This window comes from Phaenicophaeus curvirostris, chromosome 7 (assembly GCF_032191515.1).
Source record: "Phaenicophaeus curvirostris isolate KB17595 chromosome 7, BPBGC_Pcur_1.0, whole genome shotgun sequence".
In the NCBI taxonomy this organism is placed as follows: domain Eukaryota; kingdom Metazoa; phylum Chordata; class Aves; order Cuculiformes; family Cuculidae; genus Phaenicophaeus; species Phaenicophaeus curvirostris.
This window is the reverse complement of record NC_091398.1, coordinates 5439148-5450845: the sequence shown is the minus strand read 5'-3', so window position 1 is coordinate 5450845 and position 11698 is coordinate 5439148. Positions and strand designations below refer to the sequence as shown.

The 11698-nt window shown below is 50.4% G+C and overlaps 1 long non-coding RNA gene across 1 annotated transcript; it reads right to left on the bottom strand.

Annotated features, from left to right (window-relative positions):
- Nucleotides 1-1599: 1599 nt before the first annotated feature.
- Nucleotides 1600-10491, bottom strand: LOC138722472 (uncharacterized). Its single transcript, XR_011337708.1, has 3 exons — nucleotides 10312-10491; nucleotides 7205-7287; nucleotides 1600-2398 (listed from the first exon to the last, which is right to left on the bottom strand). It is a non-coding gene; the product is annotated as an uncharacterized lncRNA (long non-coding RNA).
- Between the last annotated feature and the right edge of the window lie 1207 nt (nucleotides 10492-11698).

The window sequence follows — 11698 nt, the reverse complement described above, 5'->3', positions numbered from 1 at the left end:
CCCAGACTAGGAGGTTTTCCTCTACCCCCAGTGCATTTCATACAGGTAGGATGTTTAGGCTCTGGAGCAAGTCCAGAGAAGAGCAACAAAGCTGGTGAAGGGGCTGGAGAACAGGCCTTATGAGGAACGGCTGAGAGAGCTGGGGGTGTTTAGCCTGGAGAAGAGGAGGCTGAGGGGAGACCTCATTGCTCTCTACAACTACCTGAAAGGAGGTTGTGGAGAGGAGGGAGCTGGCCTCTTCTCCCAAGTGACAGGGGACAGGACAAGAGGGAATGGCCTCAAGCTCCACCAGGGGAGGTTCAGGCTGGACATTAGGAAAAAAATTTTCACAGAAAGGGTCATTGTGCACTGGAACAGGCTGCCCAGGGAGGGGATTGATTCACCTTCCCTGGAGGTGTTTAAGGCACGGGTGGACGAGGTGCTAAGGGGCATGGTTTAGTGTTTGATAGGAATGGTTAGACTCGATGATCCGGTGGGTCTCTTCCAACCTGGTGACTCTATGATTCTATGAGTAAGATCCAGAAGGGCAATTCCAGCACTGCAATGCCAGTGTTGGCAGCTTTTCCCTGAGGCTTGAACCAAGCTGGCCATTTGAGTTCAGAGCACAGAGAACGCAGAGGTAACATATTACAAACCAGCTGTCTTGTCTGGCGTGGACTTTTGTAAGTGTCTAAAGATGCAAACCCTCTCCATTGCCTTCTAGCACACAACTCCAGCACTGCAGGAAAACTAGAGGCTCCACATCTTTGGCTGCCAAAGGCTTGGCCCCATTCACACGTCTGCTCTTGCAGCACATGTATGAACTCAGGGAAGGCACGGCAGCAAGTCTAACAGCTCTGAACCATGCCTGCTGGGGAACACAGCATGGGGCCATACTCTGGCTGCACTTTCTTCTAGTGCAGTGTTGGAACCTAAAAGGATAACCCAACACCCCTTATAAATTTGCATGAAAATCGTATCCACAAAGATACTTGGTATTAATCCAGCTGATCTCTACCATCTGCCAGCTGTGGTTTTGGAAGCAGGTAAGGCTGCAGTGGGTTTGCTGCCAGGACTTTCCTGTGTTCCCAATTGACTCCACAGCTTCAGGAGGTTGGAGAGGTTTCCCTGCCATGATGGGAATGCTAAGCAAGAGATTCGCTGTCTCTGTTCACAAGCATGAGTCCATCATCTGAATTATTAGAGTCTATGTGCAGATGGAGAACTGGGGACCATGGGACCCAGTTGCTGCAAGCCTATGGCCAAGGGACAGGTGACAGCAGGGAGGACACAGTCACTATGCTCCACGTTTTCTCATGGGAGCCCTGCATTCACCCTGAGCCTGTTGGGAAACTCCGAAGCTACGTTTGCTTGTCTGGAAAGCTCCATTGGTTGCAGCTTGGGCTTACACGAAACTATAGCTTAGGCTTGCAAGTGCCCGAGGCATGGTGAACACCAGAGGTATCTGCAAGAGAAGCCCAAGCTGTTGTCAGATCTGAGGCTCTGAGATTTGGCAGTGGGACTCCCACACAGCTCTGCAGTAGTAGTGAAGAACCCGAGGCAGGTGGCTGGGACCTGCACTCCTGCTACCAGCACCTACCGCAAACCCACAGCATCGCACAACGTGGCTCTGACCTCCCAGGGATGTGTGGCTTTCTCCCATTTCCAGAAGAGCTGTTGCTATGGCAATGAAAACGGTCTGCATTTTTAAATGCTTCAAGGACATCCACTAAAGAGGCTGAAGACTGGGACAACAGAGGGATGCAACTCAGCACAATGGCCCCAGCGTGGGATGAGCAGCTTTAGAGCAAGCCCAGGTGTCCATCTATTTAATCCATGGACATGCTGGAGTGCATGTGCCTCCCCTTCACACTCCCTCTGCAGAGACGGCTGCTCGCACGTGCATCACGGCAAAGAAGACCCATACAGGAAGGCTCTGTAACTGGCAGCTTGTCACAGTCAGGGGAAAAAAACAGGCACACAGTCTCACAAAAATAAAAGATTTTTTTTCTCCAGAAGGTACTAAAATTGAATCCTCTGTTCTCATTTAAATGGACAAGGACATTCAGGCAGCACTCGCCAAGTTTCCTTCCCAAAAAAGACTTAGAGAAAGTCCTCTGAGGGATTATTAACTGGCTAGCAGACAGGAAACGCAGATAAAAATAAGTGGAATATTTCCGCCATGGAAGAAGATTATCTGCAAGATCTATTCTTGTGATTGCACGGCTCATTACAGAGTTACTCACAAGACAGCCACTCGAGTGTGCGTTTGGATGCCCAGCCAACTCCAGGGAAAGGAGACATCCTAGGTCCAGCTTGTCATCTGCTGGGAAGGATTCATCTGAGCTGCTGCCTGGATGGTGACCTGGAGGAGTTACCTGCTCCCGTCCTCACCTCTGCCTCACTTTCCACGTCCTACCTGTGGGACAAGAGCAGCAGGTGGAAACCTCCTGGTGGAAGGGGAACAAAATCACTTGGTGACACCTGAAGTGGTCTGGGAGGGGTTTTCAGGAGCAGACCCTTCCACCCAGCAGTCCAGAAAATTAAATAATTTCTTTGGGCTTACAGTGTTTGAGTTTTCAAGGAGGTTTTGCTGGCTCTGTGCCTTAAGTAGGGAAGGACCCAGTTCGCAGAAGATGCGCGGCTAGAGGCTATAAAGGCAATGGATTTCTTATGGCTCCTACCAGCAAAGAGCATCTGGGACAGAGAAGTAAATTTTTGAAGGCTGTAAGTATTAATAACGTGCCTGCAAAGCACAGGCACCAGCGTGCCCCTATTACGACACCGAGTGAAATTGCCTTCGTAGCCTTTGGCTTGGATTCATCTGTTCCCAGCCAAAGGAGCCATGTAGGAATTGCATTACAGGTTCTTAATGACAGTCAGCAGATCGAGGCCAGGGGCAGGAGGGAGGGCTTTCAGGGTGGGTCCCTCCACTTATTCAGCTGTTCTCGGGGGAAAGGGCTGTGTTTAGGGTAACTGCACCCCAATCTTCCCTCCTGAAAAGCAAAACTCACTCTGTCACCTTTGCAAGACAGAGATAGCAGCAAAGCTCTCCCTGTGCGAAGGACAGAAAGCACAAGGGAAAACGTGTTATCAGAGGACTTGGCTCCATCAAATGCATGCTCTGGTGGGACAAGGAGAGCAATGAAGTACTGAACCCCCCAACCTTATGTAGGCAAGAGCTGTGGCTCCATGTCCCATACAAAGCTCAGAGAAATACTGCACTTCAGTGCCTCAATCCTTTGCAAAGAAGGACTCCCTAGCATGTTGCTTGGATGGTCACTGCAGCCCCTCTGGGACTGCCAGCCCAGAACCTGGCACTGCTTTTATGTGCAGGGACCTCCTGGGGAACGTGATCAAGCAAAGTGCCTCCCTGCTGCCTCCGTAACCAGAACCTGACTCTGAGAAAAAGCCTTCACCTTCACAGCAAGCTGCCAGAAGGGCTGAGCCTGCATGCCAGACTGGTTTGGCAGCCCTTCCTCCTCCCTTCTGTTTGCTTGGTGGGTGATGTAGTGGCTGTCTGCATTAAAACTGCCTGGGGCCAGAGCGTGAGGAAAAAAGAAACAGCCCCTGGCACCCATTAAATTATTCTACTAAAACCAAAGGTAGTCCTGCTGCCTTCACTGGAGCAGGCCCCATAGTCACCTGGCTCCTCAACTCTGAGTTTCATCCCAGCCTGAAGTGACCAAGTCAACAAACATAGATTACACACATCTCCAGGAAACTCAAAAGCACCTTCTACCTTCTGCTCTTTTTTTTTTTCCCCCACCATACACCAGTAGACTTACAATTTACCAGCAGCACCATTTACATTTGCTGGGGTCTCCTAAGTGTCCTACCAGAGGTGGTCAGTCCATTGCAGAGAAGAAGACAAATGCAGACATCACTACACCACTCACTGCAACTCCCCCACTGCTTTAACCAAAGACCATTATGGACAATTTAAAAGAGGAAGAAGCTTGCCCAATCCCACAAATTTAGATCCAGTTAGGCTTCCCTTGAAGCCCAAGTCCTCTTCTATAATTATTTTAACCTCTAATGACTTGGTCAGCAGCTCAGAAAGCCACTGAGTCCTTTGGTAAGACAATGATGGTCCACATGTGCAGGGTACAGTCTCAGAAGGAGTCTGCACCAGCTCAGTTTGATTGAAAAGCCAGCAAACCCAGGAAAAGATGCCAAAGAAAACTTTGGCCATGAAGAAACTTGGGCTGCTGAGGAAAGAAGTAGTTGAAAGTGTAAGAAAAATCCCCAGTGAGCCCAAGGCATTGCAACAGCACCTGCAAAGGCCATGTTAAAGAGAAGAGCATGAATTTGCAGTGGAAATCACGAACAACAAAAGGCACATCCAGACAGGGCTGAGCAACGCGCTGTCTGCAGCACAAGCAGGGAAACAGAAGGGAAACCACTCCCCGCACACTTCCAGGATGGGATAAGCATGTTAGCAGGCAATAAAGCACATACCGGGGTCAGGAGCATCACTGAGCATCAGAGAAAGGCAGGCAGGGGTGGTCCACGGGCTGCAGGGCAGGCAGAAGCAGTCATGCCCAGCAGCACTGGGCAGCCAGCAATTTGCATGGATGGGCACGTGTTTGTATTCAATCCATGTGCGTGAGTGACTCTCAGCTGAATGCTGGGTGAGGGCAACGTGAATGTTCATTATGCTATGGGAATTTAAAAACAATTAGCAGCACAAATATTGGTTTGAAGCCCAATAGATCGCTGGGTTGGTTTCTTTTTCTCATCCATCACAGTACCCAGTAAGTACTCCCTCTGTACTCAGCACTGGTGAGACCGCTCCTCGAATCCTGTGTTCAGTTCTGGGCCCCTCACCACAAGAAGGATGTTGAGGCTCTGGAGCGAGTCCAGAGAAGAGCAACAAAGCTGGTGAAGGGGCTGGAGAACAGGCCTTATGAGGAACGGCTGAGAGAGCTGGGGGTGTTTAGCCTGGAGAAGAGGAGGCTGAGGGGAGACCTCATTGCTCTCTACAACTCCCTGAAAGGAGGTTGTGGAGAGGAGGGAGCTGGCCTCTTCTCCCAAGTGACAGGGGACAGGACAAGGGGGAATGGCCTCAAGCTCCACCAGGGGAGGTTTAGACTGGACATTAGGAAAAATATTTTCACGGAAAGGGTCATTGGGCACTGGCAGAGGCTGCCCAGGGAGGTGGTTGAGTCCTCTTCCCTGGAAGTTGTTAAGGGACGGGTGGACGAGGTGCTGAGGGGCATGGTTTAGTGTTTGATAGAAACGGTTGGACTCGATGATGCGGTGGGTCTCTTCCAACCTGGTTATTCCATGATTCTATAAGTAATTTCTTAGAAGTCTTCCTTCTGGGCCTGAAGCTGGGATCTTGCACAGCCTTGGCACACATTAATGATTGCTCTTGTCACTCTCAGGCTGCGCCCCTGTTCTCTGCCTGGCTGCAGTCTTTGCCTGTCTGCTGGCAGCCAGCGGTAAGGGGCCACAATACCCCACCCCTCTGCTGCAGATTCTTCACAAAGCACATTCCAGCTCACCAGCAGGAGGGATGCTCCACCTCAGAGTTGTTCAGCAATGATTGTAGCAGAGGGAAAAGGCAGATCTAGTGGCAGAGGAGCTGCATCCTTTGGAAACTGCACACGAGCATGATACAAAGTGATGCTGCAGGAGAGCTTGGATTGCATAGGAAAAACTATGCAGGTGCTCATCCTGCCTTGAGAGCTGCAGCAGTGCAGGGAACAGCGCTGACAGAGATGATGCTGGGAGGTGGGGATGTCAGTGATAAAACCCTGGCCAGGCTAGGAAAAGTGCACACAACTGCTGAACCTACAGCAGTAAATGCCTAGACTGGATACCGTGATCTACTTGAAGGGACCAACAAGGAGCAAGATGCATTTGCTTAGTGAGTCTTGGGAATGGGAAGCTGCAGAGGTGGGCATTTGGGTCCTCGTGTGTACAGCTCAGAGGAACGAAGCTGTAATGGGCTCCTATGGGTGTGATGGCAGGCCAGGAATAAAGCAAAGCCCAGAGGGAGAAAAAGATATTAGCAGGGCTTTTACATAGTGGATAATTAATACACTGCTCCATGAGGGGAGGGATCTGTGAAATTCCCAGCCCTGATAACCACAGAATCATTAAGGTTGGAAAAGACCTCTAAGATCATCAAATCCAAGTGTCAGCCCAACACTAACACACCTACTAAACCATGTCCCAAAGTGCCACATCTGCATATTTTTTAACACTTCCAGGGATGGTGACTCCACCACTGCCCTAGGCAGCCTGTGCCAATGCTTCACCACTCCTTCAGTAAAGAAATTTTTCCTAATACCCTATCTAAGCCTTCCCTGATGCAACTTGAGGCCAATCAGGTGAAGAGGCTGCAGTAGGGGCTCTCTAGGAGCTGCTGGTGGCCTTCACCAGCTGGACCGTAGCCCGGCTGTCCCCCAGCACATGGGCTCTCAAAGCCAGGCTGTGCCTGCAGCTCCCAGTGCTCCCATAAACCAAAGTGTTTTTATAGGCACCAGGAAGGTGGATTTTGGAGTGAGGAGGGGGAAGGGGACTGGAGGCAAACTTTTAACTCTCACTGCTTGTGTGTAGTGATTGAGATGGCAACGTTTCTTTCAGCAGGTCTAGCAGCTGTGGTTTGGAGTTGCAGTCCTGCCAATCACCTGTGCTCAAACACCATGCATGTCCCCAAAAGACAGGTAGCTTTTTGGTTAATTGTTCACAGTTGTTCGTTTCCTTCCCTCTTATAGTCTTTCATGGTTTTAAACCTTCCTTCTTGACCAGCAGGGTTGGTCACAAACCTTTTTGAAAAAGACACTTTTGAAAAGACTAAAGCAGACATTCTCGTGTATTTATACGATTTCAGAGCTAAAGTTTTGAAAAGAAACCAAACAGACAATAAGCTATTGCTATGGACTGTTAGCAGTGCTGGGGTTTGGTTCTGGAAGGGGCCTGGAATGGGGGAGAAGAAATCTTGCTCCGCCAGTGAAATTTTGGTTGCTACAAATAAGCAAATTCCATCATTCAGCCCCCAAAATTCCCAGCCTGCAAACATGCACATTGCTCGCTGCCGTGCTGCAAAGCTCTGGATCTTCTTTCCTCCCACCCACCGGCTGTCTCCCTGGTACATCTCCCATCCCTTCTTCTGCATCTACTTCAGCAAAGGCTGCTCTTCCCCCAAAAGAACTTCCCCCAAACACTCTGCTTCTCCCTGCAAAAAAATGGTCCCTGAAGATCAATCGCTTACAAAAGCCACTGTTTCCCCAGCCTCCTGCTCTCCAGATTCTTATCTTCACTTGCTCTCTGAGCAGGCTGCCTTTTGTTCTCCACCTGCAAAGAGAGATGTACTCAAGGAAACTTTTCCTGGCATTGGTAGCCCTGTACCAGAGAGGGTTAGTGGAGCTGCAGGGGTTAAGACAGGCTAACTAGTGGGAACACTGTGGACAAAAGCAATGAATTTATTAAATGAAGCAGAAAATCCTGCTGTTTTCTTTCCTGCCCTTGCCAGGAAATATTTGCCTGCTCTCCTCCCAGCTTGTATCGAAAACCTTGCAGGAAATACAGCTCCTCAGGTCTGCGTTTTTTTCTAGTTGCAATAGTTTCTAACAAGACAAACCACTCTGGCCAGCAGCAGCCAGTTCTCCTCCCATCTCAGAATCACAGAATCACAGAATAACCAGGTTGGAAGAGACCCACCGGATCACCGAGTCCAACCGTTCCTACCAAACACTAAACCATATCCCTCAGCACCTCGTCCACCCGTGCCTTAAACGCCTCCAGGGAAGGTGACTCAACCACCTCCCTGGGCAGCCTGTTCCAGTGCCCAATGACCCTTTCTGTAAAGAATTTTTTCCTAACGTCTAGCCTAAACCTCCCCTGGCGGAGCTTGAAGCCATTCCCTCTTGTCCTGTCCCCTGTCACTTGGGAGAAGAGGCCAGCACCCTCCTCTCTACAACGTCCTTTCAGGTAGTTGTAGAGAGCAATGAGGTCACCCCTCAGCCTCCTCTTCTCCAGGCTAAACAACCCCAGCTCTCTCAGCCGCTCCTCATAAGGCCTGTTCTCCAGCCCTTTCACCAGCTTTGTTGCTCTTCTCTGGACTCTCTCCAGAGCCTCAACATCCTTCTTGTGGTGAGGGGCCCAGAACTGAACACAGGATTCGAGGAGCGGTCTCACCAGTGCCGAGTACAGAGGGAGGATAACCTCCCTGGACCTGCTGGTCACGCCGTTTCTGATCCAAGCCAAGATGCCATTGGCCTTCTTGGCCACCTGGGCCACTGCTGGCTCATGTTCAGTCGGCTGTCAACCAACACCCCCAGGTCCCTCTCCTCCAGGCAGCTTTCTAGACAGACTTCTCCTAGTCTGTAGCACTGCATAGGGTTGTTGTGCCCCAAGTGCAGGACCCGGCATTTGGCCTTGTTAAACCTCATGCCGTTGGACTCTGCCCAGCGGTCCAGCCTGTTCAGATCCCTTTGCAGAGCCTCCCTACCCTCCAGCAGATCGACACTTCCACCCAGCTTAGTGTCGTCCACAAACTTGCTCAGGGTGCACTCGATGCCTTCATCCAGATCATTGATGAAGACATTGAACAGGGCTGGACCCAGCACTGAGCCCTGGGGAACCCCACTTGTCACTGGCCTCCAGCTGGATTTCACACCATTTACCACCACTCTCTGGGCCCGGCCATCCAACCAGTTTTCCACCCAGGAGAGTGTGCGCCTGTCCAGCCCAGAGGCTGACAGTTTCTCAAGCAGAATGCTGTGAGAAACTGTGTCAAAGGCTTTGCTGAAGACTTTGCTGAAGACTTTGCTGAAGTCTCCACATCTGGCATGGCAGGGTTTTACCACCCATCCTTGATGAAGTTGTTTCCCCCCTCTCCTCTGATCCACCTCAGGTTCTCTACCATTAGAAACACTTTCTCTTCTTGCCACCAGCCTCCTCCCAGATGTAGCTGGGGCAGGGCAAAAGACCAGATAATACCTGTGGGGAATTCTTGCACTCCCTGTGGCTCCGTTTCCCAGGGCTCTCTGAGAATACCAACTTCCATGACCTCCTCCAGGTCACCAAGTTTTTCCAATGCCAGCAGGAGAAGAACCAGTAAGTTCGTTTTAAAGGAAAAGCAGTGGGATAGCTCATTCCCTGGGTGCTTCTTCCTCTGCAAAAGGAACCATATGGCAGTGCTTAAGCACAGTTACTGTGCAGGAATTACTTGGCCTTCTAGCTTTCTTCTCCAAGACTGCCCAACTGTGCAATTGCCCCCAGGCTGCCACCTGCCTGCCTGGCAAGCGCTGCCCTGTTTTTGGGCTCCAAACTTCTGCAGGCAGCTCTGTTCCCAGGTAGCTGCAGCCTGAGAGCACTGCCTTTATCTCACCTCAGGTTTTACTGATCTCACCCCTGCCTGCATTAACCCCATCAATATTTAAGCTCATCTGATGTCCCCGAGGATCCCAATCCCAGAGTCAAACAAATTTGGCTGCAGCATCCTACAAAAACTCCATTTTCCTGCCTGTTTTTTTACAATGCCTGTTTTCTGATTGCTTTAAGGCATTTGGTAAAGCAATGTCAGTAAAACATAGAATCAGAATCATCAGGCTGGAAAAGACCCATCAGGTCATTGAGTCCAACCATTCCTATCAAACACTAAACCATGTCCCTCAGCACCTCGTCCACCCATCCCTTAAACACCTCCAGGGAAGGTGACTCAACCCCCTCCCTGGGCAGCCTGTTCAGCGCCCAATGACCCCTTCCATGAAAAATTTTTTTCTAATGTCCAGTCTGAACCTCCCCTGGCGGAACTTGAGGCCATTCCCTCTTGTCCTGTCCCCTGTCACTTGGGAGAAGAGACCAGCTCCCTCCTCTCCACAACCTCCTTTTAGGAAATATCCTGCATGAAGTACTGCTGGGGGCAAACAGGGCTCAGTATCTCATTGCTAAGGGCTTGAGGTAGCTCCTAGGGCAAGAAGCCACACAGTGTCACAGGCAGGCAGTGACAATCACTGCAAAGCTTCAGAATGCTTTGCAGGGCTTCAGCCCCTTTTCAACCTGCTACCCCTTGGATTTAGGGTGGCCTAGCTCTGTGGGACCTTCCACAGGGCCATCAGGGAAGCAGGTATATTGCTGCTAGTACCCCCTAAGCCGCCAGCCTCTCCCAAAAGCTGTTCTGTAAAGAAGCATTTTGAGCCAGCTTCTTCTCATCCTTCTCAGACCCCATCGTGACTTAATGGTAGTCTTACGGTCTGCCATTTTGGACAGGAGACTTGGGAGTGATTTTTCCCTGTGTCTGTCTGGCATCTACTCTCTCCAGACTGAGTGAAGTCACCGGCAGAAAAAAAAAAACAAAACAAAAAGCCAACAAACCTGATTATGAGTTCAGGGGAACATTGATGGCTGTTGCTTCCCATCTTGTTGCATCACGTCTGATGCCCACACCTTAACTCAAGCCATGCCAGCTCTGCCATAAAGGATTCCTGTGGGAAGAAATAATGACTCGAGAAAACATACCTTCTTAGAGCAAGAAACAGTCCTTTGAACACAACTCAGCACTAGATGCAGGGGTTTGGAGCTCAGGGCCCTGGCAGAGCCCACCAACTGCTCCCCATCTCCTATCAGCGTGATGATGATGTTCCCACGCAGCCCGGCCAGCCTGATGAATAACACAGCATTTTGGTGTGGGCTCAATGCCACGTTCTCATCTGCAGCAGGAGGACATCAAAGTGACCACAGGGTTCCTGGCAGCCCTGGTTAGCAGCTGGTCAATGAGAAGCTGCTCTTCTTGTTTAAGTCACTTCTTGAAGGCAGGCGTGCGAGGAGGAGAGCTGGTGGAGAGCCAGCTTTGGCACATGTACCCTATCCTGCCTCCACAGCAGAGCCGTGTAAGAGCAGCTAGATCCAACTGGGTGATGTTCACAGGCCTCAGCAGCTGGAAACCGCAGGGAAGGAGAGCCTGACCTGCTTTGAAAATATAATAAATACAGAAGACATCGTAAGGGAAGCCAGGCAGATGTTAAATCATGACAGCAGGTATCCACCTTCTGAAACTTGTCCACAACGGTGTTGATGATAAAATCCAGGTCTCTGACTTCTTATCAAAGAGAAGCAAGCTAGGAGGCTATTTAACATTACAACTAAAGTGAAGAACAGGGTCTGGGACTCTTCTGCTCCAATGGGTGGGAGAGCAGAGGAAAGTTAAGTGGTATCCACTGGAAAGAAAGATTTTTGCATGGGTGAGTTAAACAGTACCAAGATTCATTTTAAAAAAAATATGCTTGGTATTAAACTCAATACAGCTGAAAGGCGAGGCTCCCTTCAGTCCTGGGAAAGATCCGTAGTGGGTTTACCTGCAGCTTAAACAGATCACTATACAAGTTAATCCAGGTCCGCTCTCGTAGGGTACTCAGCCCTTGATTATTACGTGGTGGACTGCGCGAGATGGGGGCTGTATGGCTCTGATGTGCTGCTGTACCAGCCCAGGCTCTGCCTACATTCCTGTCTCATCCCCTCCTCTTCGCTGCTGGCAGCTGAAAGCAGAGCAAGGGGACGTGGTGCCCACATTGATAACACAGGCAGATCAAGCTGGACCTGGCTGAGAGGGGCGAGGAGAACAGCAGCTTGGATGCCAGTCCAGCCGTTAATAAATTGCTTCCCGTGGCATTCACCTTGCAAAATATTCTGCTACAAGCTCGTGCGAGCATAGCTGGAGAGGAGGTGCGACTTCTGCTGGCTTGAATCGATCCATGCAGAACGA